Raw genomic sequence first — 20,621 nt, 5'->3', positions numbered from 1 at the left:
ATAAACAATAAAATCTTTCCACTTTATAATATTAGCGTAGATAAATAGCAAAAAACAATAACAGAATCATACCAACTCTCACAAAATACTGTTCATAATTGAAAAGCAGAATGAGGCACAAGCATTTTATTGCCTTTTCCATAAAAATCTGCCACTGCACTTTCGCTTGTGAATGGCGTAACACGTACAGCTTATTATTACAGGCGTAAAATTAAAATTTTACCGTCCCATTTACCTACTTTAGTGAAACACTTTATGATCTGGAATACGTATATTAATATTTTTATTAAAGCTGCTGAAAGCGCTTAGTGATGATTTGTGGAAACATAAAAGTATAACTTATAACACCTACACAGGAATATCCTGAAGTGATAGATATAATGATCTGTGAGCCAGTCTCTTAAGTTACGTGATGATCCTCACAGTGATTCTATAGGTCTACCTACCGCTTAAGTCGAAAATTAACTTCGAACTCCTCCTATGTTCTTCTGATTAATTTCGTTGCGGGTCCAATGACAGTTTAACTTTCCCCCGGGAGAAACTTGACCTTCACTGGTTGGGTTTTTATTGGCGGTCAAGCTGTAGATCCTGGCTGCACAGGAGTTGCAGTGGTGGGAAAGAGAGGTGGGAATAGTCCCGTTATAGCGCTTAAATCAGTCAGTACTTGAAGTATGGGTGCGGCACGGAAGGGTATTTTTGTAATGGTCAAATGTCAAATGCTCTGTCATGTTATAATTATGTCAATGTTACGGAAATGACTGAGTTAAGTTTTTATAGTAGTATGTACAAAGATAGTGATAAAACAATAAAATACGGTATTATAAGGCCAGTCTCCGTTTCATTGATTTCATCAATATGATTAAGCTATGAAACCCATTAATTTATATGTGGTAATGCAATTAAATTGTGTCCCCAAATTATGATAATTATTCATTCAATCGTGTATTCCAATAACATTTACTGATGTAAAATAATTTACAAATGGCATAATCAACCAGCCCGTATTTAGTATTTAGGTCTGTCATAAAACTGTTTGTTAGGACTTAAATCTTATAGCGGTTAAAATAATCATTTTACGTTTAGTTTTAGAAGCAACTTCGGTGTTTGTAAGAGCATGTCGTCATCAATTTTGCATTTGTATTTAGAAAAGGTGTGTGACAAAAACATTGATGTTTCCTCACAATATGAAAAATCAAAGTTTGCGTTGCCTAAAGGCACCATAACAGGTATTTCGTGGAAAAACTCATCGGATTCTGAAAGCTGCACGGTTTTTCAGTGGCAGTGGGCTAAAAAAATGACAACCAAACAATTCGAATAACGTCAACGATTTTAAGTCGCTATCGGCTCAAAACTTCATGGGATATCCCCGAATGACTCGTGAAGCCGTGACAGTTGCGTGGTAACAGAAAAAATGATTTTTGAAATAAAATTTCACTAAAATTATATTGTTTATTCATTTATACTAATATTATTCGTCGTCGTCTTTCGGCTGAAACGAACGAACGAACTAATATTATAAATGCGAAAGTAACTCTGTCTGTCTTGCTTTCACGCCTAATCCACTGAACCGATTTAAATTTGGCATAGAGATAGTTTGAGTCCCAGGAAAGGACATAGGATAGTTTTTATCCCGGTTTTTGAAACAGGGATGCGCGCTATAAAGTTTTTCTGTGGCAGTCAAAATTCCATGCGGGCGAAGCCGCGGCCGGAAAGCTAGTATTCCATAATTGAACCACTTGAAAATACCTGCAATTTCCGTATTGTCCGTACTTACCAAAACATATTTTTTAGGGCCAATCTGACAGTGGCGGTTTAAAACGTTTCATAGTCGTACATAGCTGCTATTTTTTATTTGCGCAATACCTTTATTTGCGTACTCTAACGTCACCATCCTTGTATTCAATCCGGTGTTATCCCGACTCGGCACTTCTCGTTCGGCAACCGCTCAGGTTCGAGACAAATGGGACGTCAGCCGCAGCGTCTCGCTGACAGGCGAAAATTGCTTTGATTTTCCAACGACTTCGATCAGTCAGCGCACTAACTAGAACCAATTTTTCAATACTTTATAAGTTTCATGCTAGCCTTACGTTACTTGTGTTTAACAAGCTATTTTTTATCGTACCTGCTTTGTTCTTGCTTTAGTTAAAGGTATAAAATTGATAAAGTAGGTACAATAAAACTTATCTTTCAGTAGGTAAATATTTTAACCCGTAAATTATTATGTAACATTATTTATGTTTCTTTTGTCTTTTCGTGTAAGCTTCGAGTAATTAAATAATGTTGAGTGTTAAAGGTTCATCGAAGAAGTATTGAAATTTAGGTTCATTGAGTGAAAAGTTTTTTTTCTACATATTAGTCCATTATTTTTACATGGGCATTAATTATTTCAAAAATGTATTTATTTGTTTAGGTACAGCAACATAATACTAATTAGTTTTTATAAATACCTACATTTCTTTTAAATAAAAGCTTTAAATTAGTTTTAAGACTTTGTTGCATTAATTTGATATCCAAGTAATATTTGTACTAATTTTTTTACAACAGATATTTTATTACAACCGGTGCGATCCGATCTCAGCTCCCTCCATTATAAACAGCTTGGAGACGATGAGACGTCAGGTACAAAATCTTGTCGAAATCCACAATCGATTTTGTGTAACTAAATCTCCATAGCAACATAAAGTAGAGAAAGAGGTAACTTAGGAACTACTAATAATTATATCTTGATTGCGATTGCATAGTAATGTACTAGTATTTTTTTATCCATAACGAGCAAGCTCTTGGCCTGTATCTCACATGTATGCAGTATTATATCATCTGTGGTAACGTATACCAATCATAGTAATGTGCTAAGTTTTAACATGAGTTTAGTTTGTAAAATAATTCGATGCCTTTTTATTGTAAAAAAACATGTTTCAAGTTGGCCCTCCTGTACAACGTTATTGTTTTTTTTTTCAGTAGTAGAAAAAATAAAATAGACAGATTTTAAACTGTTCAAGAACTAGATAGCATGAAATGATCCAACTTTTTTTCAAAACACATTATTTTTTAATATTTAGAAGGTAAAGCAAGCAAGCATCTTGCATTAGCTCTACTAACAACTAACCTGCACTGTGACAACGCTTACCGATTTTAAATTTCGATTGGCAAGATTAAGCGGAATCTAGGATTACGCCTGGATTATTTAAGCCGCGGTCGAACAACGCCGAACCAAATTGCCAGGTTCAGTGAGCTTGTTCCACTCGGTAAATAATTTTGTTTGAACTACGAGTTGTAACATCGGTTTGTTTAACGTCATTTGGTGAGCAGTTGAATAGTTTATCGGGGCCTTTATTTAAACAAACAGAATATTTAGTAGGGCTGTGACTGTCACCTTTTACTTTGGGACATTCGAAACTCTAGATAAACAACAATAATTAAATGTTCTTTCAGAATTACGATTTTGTGAAAATAAATTTTATTTTGCTTTCTAAAAACTTGTCAGTTAAAAAAGAAGTCACGCAACTAATCGTTCTATATTACTCACTTTTGACCAAAGACATGACAAACATTGTACAAAGTTTCCCGCGATTTTAGACTTTACTGCCTTAAGTTAAAACAGGTATTTTGAGGCCGGACTAAGATGCTAGGAACATGAGCTTTACCGGTTTTAGCTGTAAACAAATGAGGCTGTCAACCACAGGTGTGACGCTCGTGTGCGTAACGAATATTCGCGTGTTTTGTTACGCAGGGTGTGTCCTGAGCAACAGCGGGCTTAGAATATTTCGTAAGAAGCAAACGGTATTCTCTTTTCATTTGTAACGTACCTAGCTGTTAATAATTCACTAAAGCTACTCTAGGTGCTCGTAGCATAGCTCGTAGAGACGATGGCCGTTAGGGGCAGAAAGTTTCTCGAGTGGCGAACACGGGCTGGAAGACGAAGCGTGGGCAGGCCTCCTACTAGATGGACCGACGATCTGGTAAAGGTCGCGGAAAGAGCCTGGTTACGGGCAGCGCAGGACCGTTCATTGTGAAAAACCTTGGGGGAGGCCTTTGTCCAACAGTGGACGTCATTTGACTGAAACGAACGAACGAACTCTAGGTGACTAGGATATAATATACGTTATATTCAGCGTGTAAGGAACATGATTAACCACTTAAATACATCGACTGCCTTAGGTGAGACTTGTACTCTTGACTTCAACATTGATGGAACGATTACGTTAGGTTATAGAGAAAAATCACTTGGGAATTTCGACAGGGTAGCCAAATACATAATTTAGTAATTTCTAAAGGACTGGAGTTGCCAGGCAAGTGCGTGAATCAAATAATTTAAGTTTCATTTGTAAATGCTCTTATAATTTGAATATACTACTGAAATTAGGAGAGTATTACGCGTTGCTATCGCCTAAATGATTTTAATGTATTTTTATTTCATGGAAGATTTTAGGCTACTTATTATTTTTATTTATTCATTAACTCATCGTCGCTGACACTTAGCCCCCATCCCGACTTAATCGTCAATGTCTTGACGCGAGGCGCGCTCAATGTTTGCGAGTAATTAATTATTCCAATAGTAAGTGTTGCGATTACTCTCGAGAGCAAATAAACGAACCGTCTGCGCTCCACGACTTTATATTGTTACGGCAAATAAGTCAGAAGGGGGTTTGTACCCCAACACATAGAGGTGTTTTGATAAAGCATTCCATAAAAAACTTGCGCCCTGAAAGTCCTGAATCGCTCCACGGCTTTATAATGTTATAATCTTCTTCATCATCATTATCATCATCATCATTTCAGCCATAGGACGTGAACTGCTGAACATAGGCCTCCCCCAATGCTTTCCACGTTGATCGATTGGTAGCGGCCTGCGTCCAGCGCTTCCCTGCTACCTTTACGATGTCGTCTGTCCACCTTGTAGGTGGACGTCCTACGCTGCGTTTTGCGGTACGCGGCCTCCATTCCAGAACCTTGCTGCCCCATCGGCCGTCAGATCTATATTTTCTTACCCCAACACATTTAGAGGCACCTATTTTGTTAAAGCATTAAAATTAAGACTTGGGTTCTAAACAGTTTGATCAGAAATCTGCGTTCCACGACTCTATATTGTCACAGCAAGGACTACAGTTCAGTAGAAAAACTGTTTCATATTCTTTAAAGTCATGTCAAGATTAAAATTTAAATATAATCTACTCACCAGTTGTTCTTCTTTTCAAGTCAAGTCCATTGAAGAAAGCTGCGTCTGCCATTGGGTTGGGTTTCTTCGTTGTTCTGCAGACAAACAAAATTGACACTTAGCATCACCGTCATTACTATTCATATTTATCTAGTGGCTATAAACCCCAATTTGCATTATTAGCCGTAGCACATATGTAACAGGTATAAGTACGGTTACGGTTTTTCGTACGAAAATATGGAACAGAATTGTGCGAAAGTAAAACGTGTGTCCTTCCGAGAAGTGAAAGTGCTGAGTGGATTTTGATCGATGAGCTTTCGGTTTTCGCGGTAAAATCATTTGAATCGACGTGTTTTATGAACCCCTCGAGATTAACACACACACATTTCAATCACACATACACACACTTCGGCTGACGTTGACAGAAAAAGTTGAGTCTATTCGACGAAGAGGCGATCGAAAACAGGAATGCTAATTTTCAGGGCGACTTTGATGAGATGAGAATTACAGTTACCATAGAGTATTTGTAGTTTTTGTCCCACTTCAAATCTGAATCTAAATATACATATAACTCAAAGGTGACTGATTGACTAACTGACTGACATAGTGATCTATCAACGCACAGCCCAAACCACTGGACGGATCGGGCTGAAATTTGGCATGCAGGTAGATGTTATGACGTAGGCATCCGCTAAGAAAGGATTTTACGAAACTCCACCCCTAAGGGGGTAAAACGGGATCCACGCGTATGAAGTCGCGGGCGGCCGCTAGTATTTCTATAGAACTTCTTATCGTAACTCATGATCAATTTGTGCAATACAAATTACAAATATTCATTAAAAAACTGTCTAAGAATGTGTGTTTCTTAGCGAGCGAGTTGTGGCATCACTTTAGATTTTTTATAGTCAACTACTGAGTAATTCATTGTTTTTAAGCTTTTTAAAATTGATTTTACGAACATAACGCTTTTAGGCTGGGTTGCACCATCTTACTTTAACTTTGACACACGTCAAAAATCTGTCAAACTCCATACAAAAAACAACTCGGCCTTTATGTTTTCTTACATAAAAGTAAAATTTAATTTGAATTACCGTAACAAGCTTCCAAATTACCCAGGAAGAACAAGTTAGCTAACGACCAAAAATAATTTACGCCGAAAACTCCGCGCTCATAAAATAAATATTACCCACACACTTAAGTTAATCGGCGCCCTCAAAAGAAAACATCTCACACCTGAGCCTGCTCGGATATTTAATTATTTACCGACAAAATAATGTTATGCCATTAATTCACGCACTCGCTACACACATGTTCACTGTACAACTGCTTTTAAATAGCTCTGGGGCTACACAATTTTCTTGCAAATGCGTAAATGTAGAGTAATTTTAAATATTTGGTCAAGTGCACCTTTTATTGGGTGCAAAGATTTTCGTATGCTTGTGCATCTCATTATTTCTAAATGGTGTGTCACACAAAAAAATGGAGATGTGCTTTGCGCTAAAGAGATTTTTGTAAAAAGTGATCTTTAAAAAACTTTATACACATAATGCAGAATATGCGTACAGTTATTTAACATACATGACAGTACCAAGAGTTACATGCTTACCAAATTTACCAAGCTTTGCAATGTGATGTAGCTACAATTTAATATACAAATGTAAAAGCACTGTGGAACCGCGTTGACCACAGCCCTTTGGGACTTACATGATAAAACAAACTACCTGCTTTAAAACGTATTCCATAATTCTTTTCGCCTGCAATTACACTCGCTTCATTTGGCCCGTATGTAAAAGCATAAACTCGAAACATTTGAAGTTGGTTAAAAATAAAATTCCGCTTTGTACCCAACATTTTTGTCTGTTTCGTTTACGGTCGGGTGTTTAGACCGAACTGACAAACACAAACAAAATATCATGCAGCAGGGTTAGGTACCGCCCTGACCAATAAAATGTATACAATGTTGCCCCTAATTCGTTGCTGTACGGCTGGAAATTGAATGCATAATTTCAACTTTCAAGTGTTCGTGACTGTTCATTATAATTTTACTACTGGTCGCTTTAAAAGCTGGATTAAAGAAGCTTTTATTTAAAACATTCCGATAAAATGCTAGTTAAAGTGAAAACGACTCGCTAACAAAGTCTTTTGAAACGAGGTGGGGCAACGATAAGGATAAAAAGTTATGAATAGATAAACAACGACTGAATTAATTAATTCTTGCAAACGTTTCGAACGTCACAAATTATTCATGTGAAAATATCCTCGACAAAGTTCGACAGAAAAACTAATAGTTACCCAGCAGTAGTGACCGTTGTCCGTGCTTTGGCCAACAATAAAATGTACGACGAACTTTTTATACCAACATTCACAATACGTTTGCGGTTGTAGGCATAATACACTTTTACGATGACCAGGGACCGGGAAAAATAAAAGAGGGATAGCGCAAAAACTTCAATTACCCCACCTTCATTGAATTTAATGAAATCTGCGCAATGGCCACGGACGACTGAACAGGTGTATTTTTGTTTAATAAACGTTAAGACAAAAAGCGGCTGTTATCAAGGGTCGAGGACAAAAGGCACGAACCTTTTCTGCCCTTTTTCCTTGTCTCAAGATAAAAAGAGAGAGTGGATTAAACGCATAGATAGCCGTCAACCATAAAGAGATTCTACTCCGAGATAATTCAGAGAAAGTACGATGCTCCCAGCTATCTGAAAGAAAAAGGTTTTGTACGTCAATGTGTTTTTATGCAGGTGTCTATTAAGATAAATTTTATCGGTGCAATTTCCTTTTCGTTAATGCTTCTTGCTGATGTAAATGACTGAACAACAGAGTTATAGAAAAAACGTGGCCTAAAGCCTCGTACACACGCGAAGTTTAATGTGAAACTAGATTCTGTACTCATTTAAGGCGTACAGCGAATCCGGATACATTATTATGAATCTGTTCTGGAACGCACTGCCCTGCGGGCTTATGTGCTACGAAGTATTTATCCACTGAGAAACTTCAAAATATGATGATGCTAATTTGAAACCAATATGCCGTAACTTATGTCTTTACACATGTGCTAGTTTTCAGTCACAATACAGACACAAATTGAGGTTCGAAGAAGAATTTGGGTATTAGACAGTTTGATGTTTTCCGTGCGCATTCTTCTTTATAATACACAGCAGCTATACGTGTACAGTGTACACAAATGCAAGCTTGAGTAATTTGTTATTTAACCTTGTTTCGAAGGACAATTCAATAGTGGACACAGAAGCTAATTATTTGAGATTAAACTGTAGCTTTAAAACCACATAATACAGTTGAAACATTATTATACTGCGTACATATAGCCGCTACCAACCGGATAACATGGAAAGCATTGGGGGAGGCCTATGTTCAGCAGTGGACGTCCTATGGCTGAGATGATGATGATGATGTGCATATTATAGCGTATTGTAAACAAAGTAACTGATTACCTGATTCAGTTTAGATCGCATCATGTAAATACGGTTCTAATAAAGGTATCAAAACATAACAATATAGCTTGACGACACGTATACCACATAATGAATAGGTCCTACTAAATAAAATATACATTGATACTGGGCATTTATTGTGAGTTCGATATCAGTAATTATCGTTATTATGCCAAGCCCTTACCAATCAATAATTCGTAGTAAATGGCTGAAGGTTAGAACGCTCCTCATTACTCGGTCAAACAAACTCAATATCAAGTATTTCTGACAGAAAAGTATGTACTTGTACTAACTTGGCCCGTGAATATTTTATCAAACAGGGTTCAGAAAGATACGTCTATCCAGCTTTACTTTACTATTCTCTTTGTGCTGACTTAATTAGTGTCCCAGCAATGCCTATGGCTTCAAAGGTAAATACGAGATACATTATATTTCTTGAGTCCATCAGTCAAGAGAGGGACATTTTGAGAAAATTACGTATTTTTTTCCTTAGCAGGATATAAATGCGCTCTGTTTTAATAAGACGGAAAATAATAGAGGTGTAGGTATTTTTTCAGTGTTAATGTAAACATTAGGGCATTACCTTTTTATGGGTCTGTAAAGTTGGAAATAAATGGATCTGGGTAATGATGATGGACATAAAAATTTAGTGTTAATGTTACTCAGTCTGAAGAATACGGAAAATTATTCTACTTAAATTATTTTTTCACCTATTATTTTATACATGATATTATTAAGCAAGGTGGAAGAGGAGGCCTAAGTTTGAAGACGAACCCCTATGATATAGATACATAGACTAGGTATTAAGGTTGGGTTGCACTTTAAGTACCTATAACAAACGTCAAAAACTTTAAGTATAAAAAAATATGTCAAACTTCACACAAAAAACACCGGTTATCGGTATAGTTACGGTTAACGATAAGTGGTGCAACTCAGCCTAAGTAAATATAGGTACTATAATATGTTCAAAATACAGATTAGTTCTCAGTGATTTTATTTATTAAAAAACTCTATCTAAAACCTGCATCTAAACCAAAAGTAGTGGGCAGATAAATTCCTAATAGACTATCAAGTGGCGAACCGGGTCATCAATTATTGTATATTGGTTTAAGAGCCCGAGGTGGTTAAAAAATCAGCACTAAGCACTGCGAGCTTTGCTTTTTCCGCTGCTAAATTCTCAATTCTCATTGAATTCAGGAAAATCCGATAGCGAAATTGGAAATAACGTAGTGGTTTATTTTAACCATTCTTTCTCACTTGGTTTATTTTCGAATTTGAACCGTTCCAATGCCTCTGATATTTTTGCGGAGTGTGCATTAAATTTCGTATTCCCTTCGGAGATTTCTGTGCAATTATTTGTCTTTGGGATGCAGTTCGGTGCATGGCTGCAGTTCTCGATAGTGCTGAGACAATAAAACTCAAATGATTTCTTGCCTAGTTCCTGAATCTTAACGGGTGTATAGATTACGTGCGGTGCGATAGGTGTTTGAATTTTACGTTTGGGGCCGTCCATAAATTACGTCATCGATTTTTTCAGATTTTAGACCCCCCCCCTACAATCATCCTATCGTCATTTCTTAATAACCCCCCCCCCCCCCCTTCTCCCAAAATTGACGTCATTACCAGTTTGACAAAATTAAAACATTGCAGATTTGAGAAAAATAGGGTATTATATGATTAAAACACTTGGTTATAGAATCACCTTTTATTATTTTTTCTTTGGCAATAATCATTGATATGTATTATTATTCCCTATTTTTTACTTTTCTTTGGATAACTCCCACGGAGTTTTCACCCATTCTTTTAAATTCTGGATCACGGGTAATATCCCCGTATCCTCCCGATATTCGTTTTGGCTCGATTCATCCACGTCTTCAACCCACTCACTTACTAGGTGTGCTGGAAGAAATTTCTTTTTAGAAATAATCTTTTTGTACGTGAACAATAAACTATAAATAAATAAATATCGGTCGGCCGTTTGGTGTAGTGGTTCAGAACGGACTACTATGCCGAGAGGTCCCGGGTTTCCCGGCCGGGCAGAAATTGAAATGATGAATTTTAATTTCTGTGACGGGTCTGGGTGTAATGTATGTATGTATTGTATAATTATGTATTTAATAAAAAAAAAAAGTATATAAAGTAGTATATCCGTTAAGCTAGCACCCATAACACAAGCATTGAGTTGCTTACTTTGGGGCTAGCTGGTGCTGTGTGACAGACCAACCCCCCCCCTAATTTAGAATGACGTAATATATGGACGGCCCCTTTGCTGCATATCACGGCACATTTATACACTGGGGCATCTTATATTAGGTTAAGTGCAATTTTTGCATCTGTAAACATAATGTATTTTTAATTATAGCCCTTGACTTATACATACCTTCAGTCATAACTTATGAGAATTATAAATAATATCACTAACTTGTAGGTAACTAAATAATGACAAAGCTTACTTACTAGCTGGGTTTTTTGCCTATGACTGACTCGTTCTGTGTTCTTACCATGAGTTTACGTTAGGTGTGCTAGCTAGCGACTGCGTAAAAAAATTACATTAAATGTATGACATATTGTGCAGCTAGGGGTAGCGGCTACTTTCAAGAAATAAAATCTTCATAGATTTTTTTGACGTACTCGCTAGCGAGCACACCTCACGCAAACTCATGGTAAGCACACTGTAATATACAGTTCTCATTGGACTTTTTTTTAAAATAGTACCTATTACAACTTTGAAAGATGCGTAACTTGATGTGCATTTAATAATAATTTAATTTTTTTATCACTGTGCCACGTACTCGTATTTACATATATGTACAGAAGACGCAAAAACAACGATACATTTTAATAAGAAATGTCATAACACAAAATAAAAACAATTCAAAAGGAGCCCACTTATGTTTATTCGAAGAGATTATGAAGCTTCAATTGTTTTATTTTCGAACACTCGAGGAATAAAACTCGATCATCTTTTGTTTTGAGTTTTTGAGAGTCCATTTAGATTTTTAATTAATTGTGTAACTTGGTATAACGTCGTTGGGTTCATATTTCATTGGACAGTCAGGCTGAAAGAGATTTCTGTTACGGAGAAACAAGCGGATCGAATAATACATTAGAGGCACAGAAATATACGTCACCTTATCATACAATGCGTTGCTAATAAAATGATGTTTTACGGAGAACGCGGTATTTTTAGTTTGAATTTATATACCCATAATAATCATAACAAGTTAATGTATTAATATTTATAGGTACTTCAAGTGCTTCAACTTCACCGATTTCTCGTCTTAAGTTACATAAGCTTCGCTTCAATATAATTAGAGGTACGAAACATTATTAAATTAAATACCTACGCAAAATGAGATTGGAACTGATTGTATTTATATTGGAATATCTCTTTGATTAATAAATTACTCTATTTTAGATTTTTTTGCTGTAACAAAATTTTTAAATTAATTTATATCTAGTTGGAAACCAAACATCTGTTGGTACGCACATAAATAAAATATACACTTCACGCTTATTTATTATAAAGTAAGACGCACGACCCGTATCATTACAGCATAAATATAAATATATCCACGTATGGCTAAACTCGCATACGATCTCCAAAACATTATGTAGGTAATAAACTTTCCGTGTACCACCCAAGGTACACCCAGACACACGTCATAATACATAAATGAGCAGCCTTGTAGCAAGGGATCAGGGATCCTTACCGCAGGTCTCTTATGGGTACATGTTCTTGCTATGGAACATGTACATTATTACGTAAAGGAATTCGTGAACGGGTGAGATTTGATGGTCAATTTTAGATTAGCTATTTTGGGTTTGCGCATTCACTTGTCACATAACACATAGAAAGTGTGAGAACAGTTCACACACTTAATAACATACAATACCAACTCAGTTTTTCGAGCGTTTATTGGAAGATTAGCGACCGCCCGTGACTTCGTACGGGTGGATCCCGTTTTACCCCCTTAGGGATGGAGTTTCGTAAAATCCGTTCTTAGTGAGCACCTACGTTCTAAAAGGAACCCCCATGTAAAATTTGAGACTCCTAGCACTTCTAGTAATCTGAGATTTCGTGATCACTCATCACGAAATCTCAGATTACTAGAAGTAAAGTGAGAAAACTCGAAAGATTTATTTTTTGAGTTGATACAGTTTATTATCATGTAAGCTATACTACATTAATTAAAGCTGCTATATACATGCTGCTGCCTATAATTAAAAGAGCAATCAACTTAATGGAAAGAAGCTATCGTCGCCCAACGACAATTCAAACATTAGTGGGTTGCTAATGCATAGTCGATTATTCAAAGCCATATATCAAGTTAAAAAAAGTATTAGTAGTAAGCACTACCTATTTAAAAATTGTTGTATTTATTGTAGACTGATGTGCTGTCGATTTTTCATGATACCGAAGTTTCATTCAAGTGATGTACCTACATCTTAACCTAACTGAGAACCAAACTGAGGACCTTCCAGATGGGAAAATTGCGGGACGTCCGCGGAAGGCGCCTTGGTCGTTTCACTAGAAACGACCCACTACACTAGGTACTAACCCAAGGCGCCGACCACTATGCGGCAGAGGGAACACCCCAGGTTTTTAGTGGGTTCGAGCCCCACATAACCTGCCGTCCCCCGGCGGTAGGTATGGATAGGCCATTTTCCTGGGTAAAAAAAAAGATAGGAAAATTGGAAGACAGCAACGCCATATTATGGTAAATAATAGAGCCGGATAGTGTGAGATTTACCTAATATTTGATTATTAAAATTATTTCACCGATCCTTTTATCTAACGCATTAGTAAAACATGACCAAATATGATACATTTTTCGTTTCACAGTTTTCATCGGCACAAAAACCATAAAATGTAGGAGTACGATGTTTAAATTATTGCTAATACCACATCATGAATACATTATGTTAAAGCCCTTCTTGAGTTTTTTTTTTCACGAAAGAAATGCGACTGATGTGATACCTACAGATTTGTTTCTACGGTAGAGTGCACGAAATGAAAATAAGACATTATTAATCATATAACAATGTATCGGAACATTCATAGAACGCTGTAATAGTTGTTTTCAGGTGAATTTATAGTTGCACTCGTATTTATATCTAGAGTTCATGCCGTGCCGTGCCGCATTGCAGAGTACACCGAAAAGTGCTTGAATTTATGTCATTACGGGTAATTTCTTTATACTTTTGGCATGTGTTGTCACATTGCGAGGCTGCATAGTGCGCTCCAAATTCAACTTGTGCCTTTATAAAAGAATGCACATCCAGACTCAGGCTCTCTTTACGTTTTGCGTATAGTTCCGTTTATGTATTAACTAACTGTGCTCGCTACTTCGTACGCGTGAAAATAGTTTGAATAATATTTCCCGTTTTTGAAACATTTTCCTTTACTGCTCCGATAAATGAGTTACCGTAGAATGGGGTTACTTTGAATCACGGGATGACTTTGATCGAAACTTCCATTTTGTATAAAATCACGAATTGCGTAAAACGAAACGCAATTTGGTAGTTTTTTTTTTAGATTAGTAACACTGAAGAACTGTCAATTCCTTTTTTGAGAACACGCGGGAAATTCGCCTATTATTTTAATTAAAAAAGGTTAATATAATGTTATTCTCTATTTATAGCTAAATAATTGTGTTGCAAAACTTCATTGTGTACTTATTTATGTGATAGTAAAATGAAATTTCTAGATATACTCCATCATGTGGCCTATGATCGATTATCCCATACAGTGCTTAATGTTTTTCTAACTTCAAAGATAATGGAATGACTTGAGTTTGTTTGATGCGGGGTGTCATTGATAGGGTATATGGTGCGAGATTGATCAAAAATGATCAAATTATCCCCAGAGACTATACTCCTCTTTAAATGGTAATATCCACTGGTAGTCGAAGGTTTCAAATTTTTGGAATATAAAAAAGAATTCAAATTGGTTCGCGATGATATATCTGAAATTAGGAGAAGTGAAATAATTAATCTACCTGCCAAAACCAAAGCCTTTTGCAATTCTGGATAGTAACGTTGAATGTGTCCAATTTTTTTTATATTGATATTTCAGAACTTGTATGACTTAAGTGAATTTATATGACTTTTCTTATTGTTTTGATGCATAAATTTAATATTATTGATTTTTTTAAGACAAATTATTTTAATAATTATTTTTTAAATTTTATTTTGTAAAGTTTAACTATTTCTAAGTTCTTTTCGTTCGTAAAATCAATAAATAATACTGATTGAATGCTAAAATTTTAATACCAACATTTTAGTAACGAAATACAGTTAATTATTTGATGACTTACTAGATCAAAGTTACCCCATATGGCAAAAATGTCAATAACTATTTATCCCGTTGGCAGATTTTGATTTTTTTAAATATATTGGTATTATAATTGTGGTTACTTTCTATTTACGCAATAAAATCTGGGGATATCAAAGTAACCCCATTCTTCTTTTAGCTTTGATCACATACTTTTTATTTTTTTTCTCAAAATTGAGCTATATTTTTTCATTTTTTATTACACGAATCGAGAGTACTATAAAAACCGATTATTAGACTTTTTTTGTATTTTTTTACACCCACAAATTTAAAAGATATGGACCTTCAAAGTTCAAAATTGGCCAAAGTAACCCCATTCTACGGTATCCAACACAAAAAAATTTTTTCAAATAATAAAGATAGTACCTATAAAGGCCTGAATCACAGCACCATTTATTTATGGACGATACTTATTTTAAAAATTCTTGTAACAAAAGTGACTTATTGAGACACATAGCATTTAAAACAGAGGTGGAATTGTGTAAAGCAATCGTAATCATTTGACAGTTCATAACGTACGATAATGTCAGTTAAACAAAGCGTTTGACAGAATAATCGTACGTTATGAACTGTCAAATGATTACGATTGCTTTACACAATTCCACCTCAGAACTTAATCATGAATAATATCAGCTAAACAAAAATACCAGATAATTATTGCTGAAACAGTCTAATTTTGTTGGCGAAAACCATTATCGAATTTTTAATTACTTTGAAATGAATACACAAGTCACTGTCTTGCCGGCAGATGCGATCTAGTTCTAAACAGTTCTCGACTATTCATACAAACCTACTATATTTCCTACAGTTCTTTCAACAAAAGGCAAAAGGTATCTCGTATACAGCGCACAGGGTGTTTTTTCAAGTGCGTAATTTTAGTGAAACACAATGAATACTTACCAAATTCTCACTACTACGGGATTTGACAACACACACTTTTAAAAAAGGTAAAAAGGTATTTACCTTCCCGACGTTTCGACTCGGTTGCACGAGTCATGGTCGCGGGCAGACTGGAGAGATATGGCGTCGTCTGCTCCGGCGCAATGAATTTTCTTCACCCACCCGCATTGGTAATAATTTTTGTCCGTGGTACAGTCAGTCAGTTCGACAAACTAGAAATTATACTTAAAACTACTATAGTAACACTAAATTATAGTAAAAATGCAAAATGAAAGTTTACAATATTAAATTGAATAAGTACTTACTTACTAAATTAAATAGTGAAATTTTAAATTCCAATATAAGGAAAGTGATAACTATGAAAGTTTACCTTTTGTCAAGCCATGAAAATTGGTATGGGGGAAGGTACACAGGACCTATGAATACGATATCGTATGTAAATGAGGAATATCCCTTAAACTTTTAGAAGCCGATAAACCAACTTAACCTCCCAACTTTTCTTTCTCAACACTTAATATTACAAGACTGCGCCCCGTCATTGGCTGGGACTATCATTAAGAATTTTCATCACATCACCCGGGAGTCCCGCTAAATGTACCCTGGGGGTAGCAGTTGGGGACGGAGCTTTTTCTTGAATTTTTAAAGCACCCTTAATCCTGAGACTTGATTTTGAAGCGTAAGCGGAGGACGTTATTTAAATTTTTGAACGCAGGGTCGTTCAAAAATTTAAAAAACGCCATCCGCTTAAAATATGCTGGATATAGATTCTTTTGTTTTTCTAACCATGTAGCTCTGAAATTAATCAAATCAGCAACCTAATGTACCTACTGCGATTTTACAAAAAATAATCCAATATAGTCACATGAAATTAAGTATCAAAAAATCTTTATTTCCAATCGTGTAGGTACCACTCCCAGCTATTAAGCTTAAGCTTACCTGGATTGGTAAACAGAATAATATTATATTTTCAAAAAAGATAACATAAGAAAAATGATATTTTTGGAACTCTTTTTATCCAGGCATTGAACCTCTTTTGTACGAAAAATACAAAGCGCGAAATGTTGCAATTTGGAAACGATGAAAGCGACAGGAAACTGGAAAACTGTGTAATCAGTATATTTATTTACCGAGAGATTAACAATAATTAATGCAGATGAACCCAAGAGCGCAACAGCTGAACAAAGATATTTCACGGCGCATTTTCCAGAATAGTCAAAGGTGGAAGACGAAAATGAAAATAAAATGGAATTAAAAATTCTATAGTAAAAACTATTGAGTTAAAGATCAAATTTTCCCATTAATGTAATGATTCTTACGTCCAGTAGTGGACTGCTTTAAAGTTAATGACGATTATGTAAAATAAAAGGGCTTAAACTTAATGGATTTTAACGAAATAATTGTATGGAATTTTAAAACTTAAACCTCTGAAAAGAAGGTGGTAATATAGCGACTATATTTTGCTGCTTTTTCCCAACACTGGTCCACTTTATTGTCCTGAACATTTGACTTCAAAATTATATTGAAAATTGAAAAACAGGCCTCTTAAAGGCCTGAATGCAAAGAAGTAATTATTGAATTACTATTTTTACTTATCGCTATCCTGAAGGGATTTTAAAGTTGAACAATTCCCCATCATATAATAACTCATTGGGTTTTCATGGAATTCAAATAGAAAGCCAGATTAGTAAATTCTGCGAAACGATCATTGTCGGCTCAATTAAGGAAGATAATAATATATTTATTAGTTTTCCAGTGAAATGGCTTTATGGCTTTATATTGGCTTCGTCAATTAAGGGGACCATCTTGTTCCAACTGGCTCATTGGTTCTGGATATTTTACTAAATTTTATGTTCAAATGCTTTATTTCGAGCCTAAAAGCATATCATAATAATATTTCGTAACAAATACACATCTACGAATTTTCGTATTCGGATAATGAGTTTTGTTGTTTATGAATAAGAAGATGGAAGGATACATATTTTTTCAAAACCGCGCAAGATGTATTGTAAAAGTATAATATGCATATTGCATAAACACTTTGCTCAATTACATAACTACTTACTTACCTAGAACAAAATAAAAACGAGACGTTTCCATACGTCTTACTGATGACACCTTTTATGTAGGTAATAATTTTTTAAAAGATTTGATCCGTAATATCAATCCTTTTTGTTTGATTCACAGTTTCACGACGGCCATGTATAATTTTTAAAATTTCTACTTTTAATTTTTTTTATCCCTACCAGTTTCTACAATCAACAAATTTTAATCTCGCGTTATTTTACAACTTACACCAAACCCTCTAAGGTAGATACATAATACACAGGATGTTGTACTTTGTAGGTAAGATAATGGTCGTGGTCGGAGGTTTAGATTTCTTGGGTGCAAATTGACTTGGAAAATAAAATAAAACGTGTATTGCCAAAAGTGCGTGCTAAAAAGTTAAGTATCCCTAAAATGTCAGATGAAATTTTGCTTAATGGGCTGACAGCGTCAGTTATTGTTATGGTAGTAACAAAGATTTTTCTTTTGCTTGGTCGATATGATAAGAGCGATTAATTTTAACTTCAAATGTACAACAAGTAAGCATAATTATAAACTTGCGCCCGTATTCACAAGCGATGCTTGCTTAAGTGAAGCAGCAAATCGAACGCACAGCATTGAATAGAGCTCTGTTATTGGTTCGTGTGTCAACGTGTGTGTCCACGCGCACTGTGAGATCTCATAGTAATGTTTGTGAATACGGGCAATACTGCACAAAACTACTGTATAAAGTTTGTAAATGTACAAGAAAGATCTAAGTACCTAAAAGTACTATTGAAATATACTTTTCAAACCTTGTTTTCCATACGAAATAAATAACTTGCTTATGTACTTTATTCACTTCCATCGCTGGAGCATGTAGCTCTAGCGACTCCACTACGGCCATCCAACTAACGTACAACAATGGTGGAAGTCTTATATTGCTTCCCTCATTTCCACAATCAAATTATATTACGCCAAGGAAAAAGCTCTGCAGGTCTGCAGCTTTGAAAGCTCTTTTTACAAACTCTTTTAGTCAAGGGCTACAGGTAACGAGTATTATACAAAAACAACTTTAGTAATTTAATTTACCTTCTAATGCGTTGAGACAGCTGAAATTAAGGTTAAATTAAAGCGTAAGGTGAGCTTTTCGCTGTAAAGGTAAGTACACATTAGACTTATGACGCGTAACAGAATATTCTATTGCAAAAATGTGTCGTTATGTTGATAAACTGAATGGTTAGTTACAATGTCAAGTGCTACAATTCTGGAAAAATAAAAATCTTCAAATCATTATTCAAGCATGCCAGTCCAGGGCAAACTTTTACTACTTACTGAGTGCGTGGTTTTGAATTCTTTCCTTTTACGTGTAATTTAATGGCCTAATGTTGTACCCCTTATTTTTTTTATGCATAACAAAGCAGATATTTGACCGCAATCGCATCTGGTAATTTTGTACATTGAACAATATAGTGCAAACCAATAGCACTTCAACAAAAAAAATCTAATGATGTTTTAAAACTATAATGTGAAATTTACCTCAGCCTAATTCACCAATATAGGCAATTTATTCGCAGCAAGGATTTGGCGAGCATCCAAAAACTCCATTGGTCTCCAACGGGCCCCGTTTCAACGTTCGCAGAACTGTGGCATTACGGTAGACTTCGGGCATATTCGGGTGTCGCCTCCGAACCCGATAGCGACTCGCGTCGGGCACCTTTCATGGAAATTGGTGCTTGGGAATTTTGTGAAAAAGGCCACTTCTGTGGGCATTTGATACCGTGTGAAAGGAACCGGCCCTCTATGTGCTTAATTTCATTAATGCTCAATCTTAACTGCTACACAATAACGAATTTTTGGTATCCCTAATCCATTAAGTTATTAATTTGTAAAAGTTTTTGAATCTATGGGTGTCAGTCTTGGTATGGGAAACAAATTCAATTTCCTTGTTATTTTTTTTTAATTTTAACTGAATCTATGAGAATCAAAGTGGCCTTATGGACAAAGATATTTATAATATTAAAATGTGTAAAATAAAATTAAAAACAGGAACACGCCTCCAATTTACTAAAGGCAAATGAAGGACTTGGCCTACACTTCCCACGTTGGCCAATAAAATAAATTAAAAAAATACATTTTAAGAGAGCGAGAGCTCTCTCTAAGGAGTCTTTCCATAGTATATATTTTAAATGGCTGTTTTAAATCTAGTGAATTTATACATGAGTAAATATAAATGATGGTAGGAATGGGAGTGCTCACATTAGTCAATGTACGTGACATGTAAACACTGTTATTACACCCGTGGGACTTAATTAACTACGAACAAAATATCATTGAAAAAGTAACAACATACTGTTTGACCATTAAAATACCTTTTGTGCGTTTTATAATTTTTGAGGCATTTACTAATTTCAAAATGCGTTTGCATCAGTCTTATTAAGTCTTGCTGAATGCATCAGTCTTAGGGCGTTTTCAATTTAATCGTTTCATGTTGGATTTTTCCGTGCGTTTGCAAGACCGCACACTAACTATTGGTAGTTGTCAATTTTATTTCGACACAGTTATCGTAAAATTTACCGTGTAACGCACGGCGCGCGCGGCAAACGTCCGGCACGAAACGTCTATTGAAAGCGCCCTTACACAATACCCCGAATACTTCACTAAAGTGCTGATTTGTCAGAATAAAATATCACAGAATAAGTTACTTTTTATATTAAGGATATATTATACCTATTTATAAGTATTT

The 20,621-nt window shown here is 35.4% G+C and overlaps 1 protein-coding gene across 1 annotated transcript in view; it reads left to right on the top strand.

The window, feature by feature from the left end:
• Positions 1-20,621, top strand: part of LOC135073065 (nephrin-like) — a 185,764-nt gene that overhangs the window by 50,147 nt on the left and 114,996 nt on the right. The window lies entirely within an intron of this gene.

Source organism: Ostrinia nubilalis, chromosome 7 (genome assembly GCF_963855985.1).
Source record: "Ostrinia nubilalis chromosome 7, ilOstNubi1.1, whole genome shotgun sequence".
In the NCBI taxonomy this organism is placed as follows: Eukaryota; Metazoa; Arthropoda; class Insecta; order Lepidoptera; family Crambidae; genus Ostrinia; species Ostrinia nubilalis.
The sequence above is the reverse complement of the archived record's forward strand: the minus strand, read 5'-3'. Positions and strand labels throughout refer to the sequence as shown.